At 39.0% G+C, this 14,041-nt stretch overlaps 15 non-coding genes across 15 annotated transcripts; all 15 read left to right on the top strand.

Moving 5' to 3' along the window:
• Positions 1 to 585: 585 nt before the first annotated feature.
• Positions 586 to 750, top strand: LOC139062985 (U1 spliceosomal RNA). The gene has a single exon (XR_011516525.1). It is a non-coding gene; the product is annotated as a U1 spliceosomal RNA (small nuclear RNA).
• Positions 751 to 1,484: 734 nt separating this feature from the next.
• Positions 1,485 to 1,649, top strand: LOC139062823 (U1 spliceosomal RNA). Its single transcript, XR_011516365.1, has one exon. It is a non-coding gene; the product is annotated as a U1 spliceosomal RNA (small nuclear RNA).
• Positions 1,650 to 2,378: 729 nt separating this feature from the next.
• Positions 2,379 to 2,543, top strand: LOC139062808 (U1 spliceosomal RNA). Its single transcript, XR_011516351.1, has one exon. It is a non-coding gene; the product is annotated as a U1 spliceosomal RNA (small nuclear RNA).
• A 734-nt stretch (positions 2,544 to 3,277) lies between these two features.
• On the top strand, positions 3,278 to 3,442 carry LOC139062776 (U1 spliceosomal RNA). Its single transcript, XR_011516322.1, has one exon. It is a non-coding gene; the product is annotated as a U1 spliceosomal RNA (small nuclear RNA).
• A 735-nt stretch (positions 3,443 to 4,177) lies between these two features.
• Positions 4,178 to 4,342, top strand: LOC139062939 (U1 spliceosomal RNA). Its single transcript, XR_011516481.1, has one exon. It is a non-coding gene; the product is annotated as a U1 spliceosomal RNA (small nuclear RNA).
• Positions 4,343 to 5,076: 734 nt separating this feature from the next.
• On the top strand, positions 5,077 to 5,241 carry LOC139062806 (U1 spliceosomal RNA). The gene has a single exon (XR_011516349.1). It is a non-coding gene; the product is annotated as a U1 spliceosomal RNA (small nuclear RNA).
• A 734-nt stretch (positions 5,242 to 5,975) lies between these two features.
• Positions 5,976 to 6,140, top strand: LOC139062803 (U1 spliceosomal RNA). The gene has a single exon (XR_011516347.1). It is a non-coding gene; the product is annotated as a U1 spliceosomal RNA (small nuclear RNA).
• Positions 6,141 to 6,874: 734 nt separating this feature from the next.
• Positions 6,875 to 7,039, top strand: LOC139063077 (U1 spliceosomal RNA). The gene has a single exon (XR_011516622.1). It is a non-coding gene; the product is annotated as a U1 spliceosomal RNA (small nuclear RNA).
• Positions 7,040 to 7,773: 734 nt separating this feature from the next.
• LOC139062787 (U1 spliceosomal RNA) lies at positions 7,774 to 7,938 on the top strand. The gene has a single exon (XR_011516332.1). It is a non-coding gene; the product is annotated as a U1 spliceosomal RNA (small nuclear RNA).
• A 732-nt stretch (positions 7,939 to 8,670) lies between these two features.
• Positions 8,671 to 8,835, top strand: LOC139062929 (U1 spliceosomal RNA). The gene has a single exon (XR_011516470.1). It is a non-coding gene; the product is annotated as a U1 spliceosomal RNA (small nuclear RNA).
• A 732-nt stretch (positions 8,836 to 9,567) lies between these two features.
• Positions 9,568 to 9,732, top strand: LOC139062974 (U1 spliceosomal RNA). The gene has a single exon (XR_011516514.1). It is a non-coding gene; the product is annotated as a U1 spliceosomal RNA (small nuclear RNA).
• Positions 9,733 to 10,463: 731 nt separating this feature from the next.
• On the top strand, positions 10,464 to 10,629 carry LOC139062821 (U1 spliceosomal RNA). Its single transcript, XR_011516363.1, has one exon. It is a non-coding gene; the product is annotated as a U1 spliceosomal RNA (small nuclear RNA).
• A 732-nt stretch (positions 10,630 to 11,361) lies between these two features.
• On the top strand, positions 11,362 to 11,526 carry LOC139062794 (U1 spliceosomal RNA). The gene has a single exon (XR_011516339.1). It is a non-coding gene; the product is annotated as a U1 spliceosomal RNA (small nuclear RNA).
• Positions 11,527 to 12,258: 732 nt separating this feature from the next.
• On the top strand, positions 12,259 to 12,423 carry LOC139062793 (U1 spliceosomal RNA). Its single transcript, XR_011516338.1, has one exon. It is a non-coding gene; the product is annotated as a U1 spliceosomal RNA (small nuclear RNA).
• Positions 12,424 to 13,157: 734 nt separating this feature from the next.
• Positions 13,158 to 13,322, top strand: LOC139062799 (U1 spliceosomal RNA). Its single transcript, XR_011516343.1, has one exon. It is a non-coding gene; the product is annotated as a U1 spliceosomal RNA (small nuclear RNA).
• Positions 13,323 to 14,041: the final 719 nt, after the last annotated feature.

Genomic DNA, 14,041 nt, shown 5'->3' with positions numbered 1-14,041 from the left:
GGCTTATTCCATGTTGCACCTATAGATTAATCCCTTAACTTTACTCATTTAGCATCTAAATCGGAATCATGAGACTGGCATTGGTAATTCATTCTGAATCAGAAGAAGGAACCTCATTTTGCCCCCAGCCAATCAGGAAGCTAAACTGTCTATGCTCTTCCCTAGGCCAGCCAATCGGCATGCCAATATTATGTACAGTTGACTGTAAACATTGCTCCAATTTTTCTGTATTTTAAAACACACAACTCCATAGAAATCTTGGTACAGAAAATGCTTCAGATGAATTAAAAAAATATTTATTGCATCAGATATAGTATGCAACATCCAAATGTTTTGACAACAAAAAGAAAAGGTCCATTATACATTGTTTTCTTCTAGATTTGGCTTGTTTTTTAGATGACTTCCTTCCAATCCGTCCAAACATCAACAGTGATCTCAACTTTCAAAAATAAACAAAAGAAGTCATATTAAAACCTTTTTAAACGAAAGATGAGATATCAGTGAACAATTGTCTGTTGTCATTCTTACCATGAGTCAGAAGAGCATGTGAGTGAAAGAGCTCCCCTTGAATCAGTCGAACAACTCATACTTACCTGGCAGGGGAGAAACCATGATCAAGAAGGTGGTTCGCCCAGGGCGAGGCCTAGCCATTGCACTCGAGGTTGTGCTGACCCTTGCGAATTCCCCAAATGTGGGAATCTCGACTGCATAATTTCTGGTAGTGGGGGACTGCGTTCGCGCTCTCCCCTGACAACTTGTACTAAAGACAATACCAATAGTCAAACAATGCTTTTCTAATTGTTGCCAGCCTTGTCACATTATTATTGCAACTAGTTAGCACACTTGCTTATTTGGCTAAAAAAATTTACATCGTCCACGAATATGTACACATGATACAAAGGCTTATTCCATGTTGGACCTATAGATTAATCCCTTAACTTTACTCATTTAACGTCTAAATCGGAATCATGAGACTGGCATTGGAAATTCATTCTGAATCAGAAGAAGGAACTTCATTTTGCCCCCAGCCAATCAGGAAGCTAAACTGTCTATGCTCTTCCCTAGGCCAGCCAATCGGCATGCCAATATTATGTACAGTTGACTGTAAACATTGCTCCAATTTTTCTGTATTTTAAAACACACAACTCCATAGAAATCTTGGTACAGAAAATGCTTCAGATGAATTAAAAAAATATTTATTGCAGCAGATATAGTATGCAACATCCAATGTTTTGACAACAAAAAGAAAAGGTCCATTATACATTGTTTTCTTCTAGATTTGGCTTGTTTTTTAGATGACTTCCTTCCAATCCATCCAAACATCAACAGTGATCTCAACTTTCAAAAATAAACAAAAGAAGTCATATTAAAACCTTTTTAAACGAAAGATGAGATATCAGTGAACAATTGTCTGTTGTCATTCTTACCATGAGTCAGAAGAGCATGTGAGTGAAAGAGCTCCCCATGAATCAGCCGAACAACTCATACTTACCTGGCAGGGGAGAAACCATGATCACGAAGGTGGTTCGCCCAGGGCGAGGCTCAGCCATTGCACTCGAGGTTGTGCTGACTTTTGCAAATTCCCCAAATGTGGGAATCTCCACTGCATAATTTCTGGTAGTGGGGGACTGCGTTCGCGCTCTCCCCTGACAACTTGTACTAAAGACAATACCAATAGCCAAACAATGCCTTTCTAGTTATTGCCAGCCTTGTCAAATTATTGCAACTAGTAAGCGCACTTGCTTATTTGGTAAAGAAAATTTTAATCGTCCACAAATATGTACACATAATACAAAGGCTTATTCCATGTTGCACCTATAGATTAATCCCTTAACTTTACTCATTTAACGTCTAAATCGGAATCATGAGACTGGCATTGGAAATTCATTCTGAATCAGAAGAAGGAACTTCATTTTGCCCCCAGCCAATCAGGAAGCTAAACTGTCTATGCTCTTCCCTAGGCCAGCCAATCGGCATGCCAATATTATGTACAGTTGACTGTAAACATTGCTCCAATTTTTCTGTATTTTAAAACACACACCTCCATAGAAATCTTGGTACAGAAAATGCTTCAGATGAATTAAAAAAATATTTATTGCAGCAGATATAGTATGCAACATCCAATGTTTTGACAACAAAAAGAAAAGGTCCATTATACATTGTTTTCTTCTAGATTTGGCTTGTTTTTTAGATGACTTCCTTCCAATCCATCCAAACATCAACAGTGATCTCAACTTTCAAAAATAAACAAAAGAAGTCATATTAAAACCTTTTTAAACGAAAGATGAGATCAGTGAACAATTGTCTGTTGTCATTCTTACCATGAGTCAGAAGAGCATGTGAGTGAAAGAGCTCCCCATGAATCAGCTGAACAACTCATACTTACCTGGCAGGGGAGAAACCATGTTCATGAAGGTGGTTCACCCAGGGCGAGGCTCAGCCATTGCACTCGAGGTTGTGCTGACCCTTGCGAATTCCCCAAATGTGGGAATCTCAACTGCATAATTTCTGGTAGTGGGGGACTGTGTTCGCGCTCTCCCCTGACAACTTGTATTAAAGACAATACCAATAGTCAAACAATGCTTTTCTAATTGTTGCCAGCCTTGTCACATTATTATTGCAACTAGTTAGCACACTTGCTTATTTGGTAAAGAAAATTTACATCATCCACGAATATGTACACATGATACAAAGGCTTATTCCATGTTGCACCTATAGATTAATCCCTTAACTTTACTCATTTAGCATCTAAATCGGAATCATGAGACTGGCATTGGTAATTCATTCTGAATCAGAAGAAGGAACCTCATTTTGCCCCCAGCCAATCAGGAAGCTAAACTGTCTATGCTCTTCCCTAGGCCAGCCAATCGGCATGCCAATATTATGTACAGTTGACTGTAAACATTGCTCCAATTTTTCTGTATTTTAAAACACACACCTCCATAGAAATCTTGGTACAGAAAATGCTTCAGATGAATTAAAAAAATATTTATTGCAGCAGATATAGTATGCAACATCCAATGTTTTGACAACAAAAAGAAAAGGTCCATTATACATTGTTTTCTTCTAGATTTGGCTTGTTTTTTAGATGACTTCCTTCCAATCCGTCCAAACATCAACAGTGATCTCAACTTTCAAAAATAAACAAAAGAAGTCATATTAAAACCTTTTTAAACGAAAGATGAGATATCAGTGAACAATTGTCTTTTGTCATTCTTACCATGAGTCAGAAGAGCATGTGAGTGAAAGAGCTCCCCATTAATCAGCCGAACAACTCATACTTACCTGGCAGGGGAGAAATCATGTTCATGAAGGTGGTTCACCCAGGGCGAGGCTCAGCCATTGCACTCGAGGTTGTGCTGACCCTTGCGAATTCCCCAAATGTGGGAATCTCGACTGCATAATTTCTGGTAGTGGGGGACTGCGTTCGCGCTCTCCCCTGACAACTTGTACTAAAGACAATACCAATAGTCAAACAATGCTTTTCTAATTGTTGCCAGCCTTGTCACATTATTATTGCAACTAGTTAGCACACTTGCTTATTTGGCTAAGAAAATTTACATCATCCACGAATATGTACACATGATACAAAGGCTTATTCCATGTTGCACCTATAGATTAATCCCTTAACTTTACTCATTTAACGTCTAAATCGGAATCATGAGACTGGCATTGGAAATTCATTCTGAATCAGAAGAAGGAACTTCATTTTGCCCCCAGCCAATCAGGAAGCTAAACTGTCTATGCTCTTCCCTAGGCCAGCCAATCGGCATGCCAATATTATGTACAGTTGACTGTAAACATTGCTCCAATTTTTCTGTATTTTAAAACACACACCTCCATAGAAATCTTGGTACAGAAAATGCTTCAGATGAATTAAAAAAAATATTTATTGCAGCAGATATAGTATGCAACATCCAATGTTTTGACAACAAAAAGAAAAGGTCCATTATACATTGTTTTCTTCTAGATTTGGCTTGTTTTTTAGATGACTTCCTTCCAATCCATCCGAACATCAACAGTGATCTCAACTTTCAAAAATAAACAAAAGAAGTCATATTAAAACCTTTTTAAACGAAAGATGAGATATCAGTGAACAATTGTCTGTTGTCATTCTTACCATGAGTCAGAAGAGCATGTGAGTGAAAGAGCTCCCCAAGAATCAGCCGAACAACTCATACTTACCTGGCAGGGGAGAAACCATGATCACGAAGGTGGTTCGCCCAGGGCGAGGCTCAGCCATTGCACTCGAGGTTGTGCTGACCCTTGCGAATTCCCCAAATGTGGGAATCTCGACTGCATAATTTCTGGTAGTGGGGGACTGCGTTCGCGCTCTCCCCTGACAACTTGTACTAAAGACAATACCAATAGTCAAACAATGCCTTTCTAGTTGTTGCCAGCCTTGTCACATTATTATTGCAACTAATTAGCACACTTGCTTATTTGGTAAAGAAAATTTACATCATCCACGAATATGTACACATGATACAAAGGCTTATTCCATGTTGCACCTATAGATTAATCCCTTAACTTTACTCATTTAGCATCTAAATCGGAATCATGAGACTGGCATTGGTAATTCATTCTGAATCAGAAGAAGGAACCTCATTTTGCCCCCAGCCAATCAGGAAGCTAAACTGTCTATGCTCTTCCCTAGGCCAGCCAATCGGCATGCCAATATTATGTACAGTTGACTGTAAACATTGCTCCAATTTTTCTGTATTTTAAAACACACACCTCCATAGAAATCTTGGTACAGAAAATGCTTCAGATGAATTAAAAAAATATTTATTGCAGCAGATATAGTATGCAACATCCAATGTTTTGACAACAAAAAGAAAAGGTCCATTATACATTGTTTTCTTCTAGATTTGGCTTGTTTTTTAGATGACTTCCTTCCAATCCATCCAAACATCAACAGTGATCTCAACTTTCAAAAATAAACAAAAGAAGTCATATTAAAACCTTTTTAAACGAAAGATGAGATATCAGTGAACAATTGTCTGTTGCCATTCTTACCATGAGTCAGAAGAGCATGTGAGTGAAAGAGCTCCCCAAGAATCAGCCGAACAACTCATACTTACCTGGCAGGGGAGAAACCATGATCACAAAGGTGGTTCTCCCAGGGCGAGGCTCAGCCATTGCACTCGAGGTTGTGCTGACACTTGCGAATTCCCCAAATGTGGGAATCTCGACTGCATAATTTCTGGTAGTGAGGGACTGCGTCCGCGCTCTCCCCTGACAACTTGTACTAAAGACAATACCAATAGTCAAACAATGCTTTTCTAATTGTTGCCAGCCTTGTCACATTATTATTGCAACTAGTTAGCACACTTGCTTATTTGGCTAAGAAAATTTACATCGTCCACGAATATGTACACATGATACAAAGGCTTATTCCATGTTGGACCTATAGATTAATCCCTTAACTTTACTCATTTAACGTCTAAATCGGAATCATGAGACTGGCATTGGAAATTCATTCTGAATCAGAAGAAGGAACTTCATTTTGCCCCCAGCCAATCAGGAAGCTAAACTGTCTATGCTCTTCCCTAGGCCAGCCAATCGGCATGCCAATATTATGTACAGTTGACTGTAAACATTGCTCCAATTTTTCTGTATTTTAAAACACACACCTCCATAGAAATCTTGGTACAGAAAATGCTTCAGATGAATTAAAAAAATATTTATTGCAGCAGATATAGTATGCAACATCCAATGTTTTGACAACAAAAAGAAAAGGTCCATTATACATTGTTTTCTTCTAGATTTGGCTTGTTTTTTAGATGACTTCCTTCCAATCCATCCAAACATCAACAGTGATCTCAACTTTCAAAAATAAACAAAAGAAGTCATATTAAAACCTTTTTAAACGAAAGATGAGATATCAGTGAACAATTGTCTGTTGTCATTCTTACCATGAGTCAGAAGAGCATGTGAGTGAAAGAGCTCCCCAAGAATCAGCCGAACAACTCATACTTACCTGGCAGGGGAGAAACCATGATCACAAAGGTGGTTCGCCCAGGGCGAGGCTTAGCCATTGCACTCGAGATTGTGCTGACCCTTGCGAATTCCCCAAATGTGGGAATCTCGACTGCATAATTTCTGGTAGTGAGGGACTGCGTTCGCGCTCTCCCCTGACAACTTGTACTAAAGACAATACCAATAGTCAAACAATGCTTTTCTAATTGTTGCCAGCCTTGTCACATTATTATTGCAACTAGTTAGCACGCTTGCTTATTTGGCTAAGAAAATTTACATCGTCCACGAATATGTACACATGATACAAAGGCTTATTCCATGTTGCACCTATAGATTAATCCCTTAACTTTACTCATTTAACGTCTAAATCGGAATCATGAGACTGGCATTGGAAATTCATTCTGAATCAGAAGAAGGAACTTCATTTTGCCCCCAGCCAATCAGGAAGCTAAACTGTCTATGCTCTTCCCTAGGCCAGCCAATCGGCATGCCAATATTATGTACAGTTGACTGTAAACATTGCTCCAATTTTTCTGTATTTTAAAACACACACCTCCATCGAAATCTTGGTACAGAAAATGCTTCAGATGAATTAAAAAAATATTTATTGCAGCAGATATAGTATGCAACATCCAATGTTTTGACAACAAAAAGAAAAGGTCCATTATACATTGTTTTCTTCTAGATTTGGCTTGTTTTTTAGATGACTTCCTTCCAATCCATCCGAACATAAACAGTGATCTCAACTTTCAAAAATAAACAAAAGAAGTCATATTAAAACCTTTTTAAACGAAAGATGAGATATCAGTGAACAATTGTCTGTTGTCATTCTTACCATGAGTCAGAAGAGCATGTGAGTGAAAGAGCTCCCCAAGAATCAGCCGAACAACTCATACTTACCTGGCAGGGGAGAAACCATGATCGCGAAGGTGGTTCGCCCAGGGCGAGGCTCAGCCATTGCACTCGAGGTTGTGCTGACCCTTGCGAATTCCCCAAATGTGGGAATCTCGACTGCATAATTTCTGGTAGTGGGGGACTGCGTTCGCGCTCTCCCCTGACAACTTGTACTAAAGACAATACCAATAGTCAAACAATGCCTTTCTAGTTGTTGCCAGCCTTGTCACATTATTATTGCAACTAGTTAGCACACTTGCTTATTTGGTAAAGAAAATTTACATCATCCACGAATATGTACACATGATACAAAGGCTTATTCCATGTTGGACCTATAGATTAATCCCTTAACTTTACTCATTTAGCATCTAAATCGGAATCATGAGACTGGCATTGGTAATTCATTCTGAATCAGAAGAAGGAACCTCATTTTGCCCCCAGCCAATCAGGAAGCTAAACTGTCTATGCTCTTCCCTAGGCCAGTCAATCGGCATGCCAATATTATGTACAGTTGACTGTAAACATTGCTCCAATTTTTCTGTATTTTAAAACACACACCTCCATAGAAATCTTGGTACAGAAAATGCTTCAGATGAATTAAAAAAATATTTATTGCAGCAGATATAGTATGCAACATCCAATGTTTTGACAACAAAAAGAAAAGGTCCATTATACATTGTTTTCTTCTAGATTTGGCTTGTTTTTTAGATGACTTCCTTCCAATCCGTCCAAACATCAACAGTGATCTCAACTTTCAAAAATAAACAAAAGAAGTCATATTAAAACCTTTTTAAACGAAAGATGAGATATCAGTGAACAATTGTCTGTTGTCATTCTTACCATGAGTCAGAAGAGCATGTGAGTGAAAGAGCTCCCCATGAATCAGCCGAACAACTCATACTTACCTGGCAGGGGAGAAACCATGATCAAGAAGGTGGTTTGCCCAGGGCGAGGCTCAGCCATTGCACTCGAGGTTGTGCTGACCCTTGCAAATTCCCCAAATGTGGGAATCTCGACTGCATAATTTCTGGTAGTGGGGGACTGCGTTCGCGCTCTCCCCTGACAACTTGTACTAAAGACAATACCAATAGCCAAACAATGCCTTTCTAGTTATTGCCAGCCTTGTCAAATTATTGCAACTAGTAAGCGCACTTGCTTATTTGGTAAAGAAAATTTTAATCGTCCACAAATATGTACACATAATACAAAGGCTTATTCCATGTTGCACCTATAGATTAATCCCTTAACTTTACTCATTTAGCATCTAAATCGGAATCATGAGACTGGCATTGGTAATTCATTCTGAATCAGAAGAAGGAACCTCATTTTGCCCCCAGCCAATCAGGAAGCTAAACTGTCTATGCTCTTCCCTAGGCCAGCCAATCGGCATGCCAATATTATGTACAGTTGACTGTAAACATTGCTCCAATTTTTCTGTATTTTAAAACACACACCTCCATAGAAATCTTGGTACAGAAAATGCTTCAGATGAATTAAAAAAAATATTTATTGCAGCAGATATAGTATGCAACATCCAATGTTTTGACAACAAAAAGAAAAGGTCCATTATACATTGTTTTCTTCTAGATTTGGCTTGTTTTTTAGATGACTTCCTTCCAATCCATCCGAACATCAACAGTGATCTCAACTTTCAAAAATAAACAAAAGAAGTCATATTAAAACCTTTTTAAACGAAAGATGAGATATCAGTGAACAATTGTCTGTTGTCATTCTTACCATGAGTCAGAAGAGCATGTGAGTGAAAGAGCTCCCCATGAATCAGTCGAACAACTCATACTTACCTGGCAGGGGAGAAACCATGATCACGAAGGTGGTTCGCCCAGGGCGAGGCTCAGCCATTGCACTCGAGGTTGTGCTGACCCTTGCGAATTCCCCAAATGTGGGAATCTCGACTGCATAATTTCTGGTAGTGGGGGACTGCGTTCGCGCTCTCCCCTGACAACTTGTACTAAAGACAATACCAATAGCCAAACAATGCCTTTCTAGTTATTGCCAGCCTTGTCAAATTATTGCAACTAGTAAGCGCACTTGCTTATTTGGTAAAGAAAATTTTAATCGTCCACAAATATGTACACATAATACAAAGGCTTATTCCATGTTGCACCTATAGATTAATCCCTTAACTTTACTCATTTAGCATCTAAATCGGAATCATGAGACTGGCATTGGTAATTCATTCTGAATCAGAAGAAGGAACCTCATTTTGCCCCCAGCCAATCAGGAAGCTAAACTGTCTATGCTCTTCCCTAGGCCAGCCAATCGGCATGCCAATATTATGTACAGTTGACTGTAAACATTGCTCCAATTTTTCTGTATTTTAAAACACACACCTCCATAGAAATCTTGGTACAGAAAATGCTTCAGATGAATTAAAAAAAATATTTATTGCAGCAGATATAGTATGCAACATCCAATGTTTTGACAACAAAAAGAAAAGGTCCATTATACATTGTTTTCTTCTAGATTTGGCTTGTTTTTTAGATGACTTCCTTCCAATCCATCCGAACATCAACAGTGATCTCAACTTTCAAAAATAAACAAAAGAAGTCATATTAAAACCTTTTTAAACGAAAGATGAGATATCAGTGAACAATTGTCTGTTGTCATTCTTACCATGAGTCAGAAGAGCATGTGAGTGAAAGAGCTCCCCATGAATCAGCTGAACAACTCATACTTACCTGGCAGGGGAGAAACCATGATCACGAAGGTGGTTCGCCCAGGGCGAGGCTCAGCCATTGCACTCGAGGTTGTGCTGACCCTTGCGAATTCCCCGAATGTGGGAATCTCGACTGCATAATTTCTGGTAGTGGGGGACTGCGTTCGCGCTCTCCCCTGACAACTTGTACTAAAGACAAGATCAATAGCCAAACAATGCCTTTCTAGTTATTGCCAGCCTTGTCACATTATTGCAACTAGTAAGCGCACTTGCTTATTTGGTAAAGAAAATTTTAATCGTCCACAAATATGTACACATAATACAAAGGCTTATTCCATGTTGCACCTATAGATTAATCCCTTAACTTTACTCATTTAACGTCTAAATCGGAATCATGAGACTGGCATTGGAAATTCATTCTGAATCAGAAGAAGGAACTTCATTTTGCCCCCAGCCAATCAGGAAGCTAAACTGTCTATGCTCTTCCCTAGGCCAGCCAATCGGCATGCCAATATTATGTACAGTTGACTGTAAACATTGCTCCAATTTTTCTGTATTTTAAAACACACACCTCCATAGAAATCTTGGTACAGAAAATGCTTCAGATGAATTAAAAAAATATTTATTGCAGCAGATATAGTATGCAACATCAAATGTTTTGACAACAAAAAGAAAAGGTCCATTATACATTGTTTTCTTCTAGATTTGGCTTGTTTTTTAGATGACTTCCTTCCAATCCATCCAAACATCAACAGTGATCTCAACTTTCAAAAATAAACAAAAGAAGTCATATTAAAACCTTTTTAAACGAAAGATGAGATATCAGTGAACAATTGTCTGTTGTCATTCTTACCATGAGTCAGAAGAGCATGTGAGTGAAAGAGCTCCCCAAGAATCAGCCGAACAACTCATACTTACCTGGCAGGGTGAGAAACCATGATCACGAAGGTGGTTCGCCCAGGGCGAGGCTCAGCCATTGCACTCGAGGTTGTGCTGACCCTTGCGAATTCCCCAAATGTGGGAATCTCGACTGCATAATTTCTGGTAGTGGGGGACTGCGTAGGCGCTCTCCCCTAACAACTTGTACTAAAGACAATACCAATAGTCAAACAATGCCTTTCTAGTTGTTGCCAGCCTTGTCACATTACTATTGCAACTAGTTAGCACACTTGCTTATTTGGTAAAGAAAATTTACATCATCCACGAATATGTACACATGATACAAAGGCTTATTCCATGTTGGACCTATAGATTAATCCCTTAACTTTACTCATTTAGCTTCTAAATCGGAATCATGAGACTGGCATTGGTAATTCATTCTGAATCAGAAGAAGGAACCTCATTTTGCCCCCAGCCAATCAGGAAGCTAAACTGTCTATGCTCTTCCCTAGGCCAGTCAATCGGCATGCCAATATTATGTACAGTTGACTGTAAACATTGCTCCAATTTTTCTGTATTTTAAAACACACACCTCCATAGAAATCTTGGTACAGAAAATGCTTCAGATGAATTAAAAAAATATTTATTGCAGCAGATATAGTATGCAACATCCAATGTTTTGACAACAAAAAGAAAAGGTCCATTATACATTGTTTTCTTCTAGATTTGGCTTGTTTTTTAGATGACTTCCTTCCAATCCGTCCAAACATCAACAGTGATCTCAACTTTCAAAAATAAACAAAAGAAGTCATTAAAACCTTTTTAAACGAAAGATGAGATATCAGTGAACAATTGTCTGTTGTCATTCTTACCATGAGTCAGAAGAGCATGTGAGTGAAAGAGCTCCCCATGAATCAGCTGAACAACTCATACTTACCTGGCAGGGGAGAAACCATGATCACGAAGGTGGTTCGCCCAGGGAGAGGCTCAGCCATTGCACTCGAGGTTGTGCTGACCCTTGCGAATTCCCCAAATGTGGGAATCTCGACTGCATAATTTCTGGTAGTGGGGGACTGCGTTCGCCCTCTCCCCTGACAACTTGTACTAAAGACAATACCAATAGTCAAACAATGCTTTTCTAATTGTTGCCAGCCTTGTCACATTATTATTGCAACTAGTTAGCACACTTGCTTATTTGGTAAAGAAAATTTACATCATCCACGAATATGTACACATAATACAAAGGCTTATTCCATGTTGCACCTATAGATTAATCCCTTAACTTTACTCATTTAGCTTCTAAATCGGAATCATGAGACTGGCATTGGTAATTCATTCTGAATCAGAAGAAGGAACCTCATTTTGCCCCCAGCCAATCAGGAAGCTAAACTGTCTATGCTCTTCCCTAGGCCAGTCAATCGGCATGCCAATATTATGTACAGTTGACTGTAAACATTGCTCCAATTTTTCTGTATTTTAAAACACACACCTCCATAGAAATCTTGGTACAGAAAATGCTTCAGATGAATTAAAAAAATATTTATTGCAGCAGATATAGTATGCAACATCCAATGTTTTGACAACAAAAAGAAAAGGTCCATTATACATTGTTTTCTTCTAGATTTGGCTTGTTTTTTAGATGACTTCCTTCCAATCCGTCCAAACATCAACAGTGATCTCAACTTTCAAAAATAAACAAAAGAAGTCATTAAAACCTTTTTAAACGAAAGATGAGATATCAGTGAACAATTGTCTGTTGTCATTCTTACCATGAGTCAGAAGAGCATGTGAGTGAAAGAGCTCCCCATGAATCAGCTGAACAACTCATACTTACCTGGCAGGGGAGAAACCATGATCACGAAGGTGGTTCGCCCAGGGAGAGGCTCAGCCATTGCACTCGAGGTTGTGCTGACCCTTGCGAATTCCCCAAATGTGGGAATCTCGACTGCATAATTTCTGGTAGTGGGGGACTGCGTTCGCCCTCTCCCCTGACAACTTGTACTAAAGACAATACCAATAGTCAAACAATGCTTTTCTAATTGTTGCCAGCCTTGTCACATTATTATTGCAACTAGTTAGCACACTTGCTTATTTGGTAAAGAAAATTTACATCATCCACGAATATGTACACATGATACAAAGGCTTATTCCATGTTGCACCTATAGATTAATCCCTTAACTTTACTCATTTAACGTCTAAATCGGAATCATGAGACTGGCATTGGTAATTCATTCTGAATCAGAAGAAGGAACCTCATTTTGCCCCCAGCCAATCAGGAAGCTAAACTGTCTATGCTCTTCCCTAGGCCAGCCAATCGGCATGCCAATATTATGTACAGTTGACTGTAAACATTGCTCCAATTTTTCTGTATTTTAAAACACACACCTCCATAGAAATCTTGGTACAGAAAATGCTTCAGATGAATTAAAAAAATATTTATTGCAGCAGATATAGTATGCAACATCCAATGTTTTGACAACAAAAAGAAAAGGTCCATTATACATTGTTTTCTTCTAGATTTGGCTTGTTTTTTAGATGACTTCCTTCCAATCCATCCGAACATCAACAGTGATCTCAACTTTCAAAAATAAACAAAATAAGTCATATTAAAACCTTTTTAAACGAAAGATGAGATATCAGTGAACAATTGTCTGTTGTCATTCTTACCATGAGTCAGAAGAGCATGTGAGTGAAAGAGCTCCCCATGAATCAGTCGAACAACTCATACTTACCTGGCAGGGGAGAAACCATGATCACGAAGGTGGTTCGCCCAGGGCGAGGCTCAGCCATTGCACTCGAGGTTGTGCTGACCCTTGCAAATTCCCCAAATGTGGGAATCTCGACTGCATAATTTCTGGTAGTGGGGGACTGTGTTCGCGCTCTCCCCTGACAACTTGTACTAAAGACAAGATCAATAGCCAAACAATGCCTTTCTAGTTATTGCCAGCCTTGTCACATTATTATTGCAACTAGTTAGCACACTTGCTTATTTGGCTAAGAAAATTTACATCATCCACTGTAGCTGTCGCAGTTAAATGTGGTTATTCATTGTCATTTGTTTGATTTAACTGTGGAAATATTTAATTTAATTTCTTTGTTGATTTGACGCCACCTGCTGGCTGGATTGAAATTTGACACTGGAAGGTGCGCGCGAGCGGAGCGAATGATTAACTGACACAAGCACGGAGAAGCGACCAGAAGAAGCTCACATCGGATAAAGAAAAGTGGACATGGACTGAAATTGCTTGTGAATATTAAGTGGAGAGGCGCACACGGTGTGTTTGTATATTTATCTGTATTGCATTAATATCTGAGTTATAAGTTTATGTTTCTAAAATTAATATTTGTGTTTATTGTTGTTCATTTCACCGTAGTTTTTCACGGTGTTTGCTGGTAACAAGAAGATAAAGAACCAGTTGAACATCAGTTGGAGCATGGCGTTTTATTCCACAAAAAACAAAATATCCTTCATGAGCAGTTACAGTGAAAAACGTGTCCTGTTAAGAAGTACGCAGCCAGAGCCCTGCATGCCATGCTTTGAAGACGGCAGTCCACAGTCTGCGGCCCAATCCGCATGAAATAAAGAGGGCCGATACGACGTTTTGGGA

This window comes from Nothobranchius furzeri, chromosome 14 (assembly GCF_043380555.1).
Source record: "Nothobranchius furzeri strain GRZ-AD chromosome 14, NfurGRZ-RIMD1, whole genome shotgun sequence".
NCBI classification, from domain to species: Eukaryota; Metazoa; Chordata; class Actinopteri; order Cyprinodontiformes; family Nothobranchiidae; genus Nothobranchius; species Nothobranchius furzeri.
This window is presented reverse-complemented; position numbering and strand designations above follow the sequence as displayed.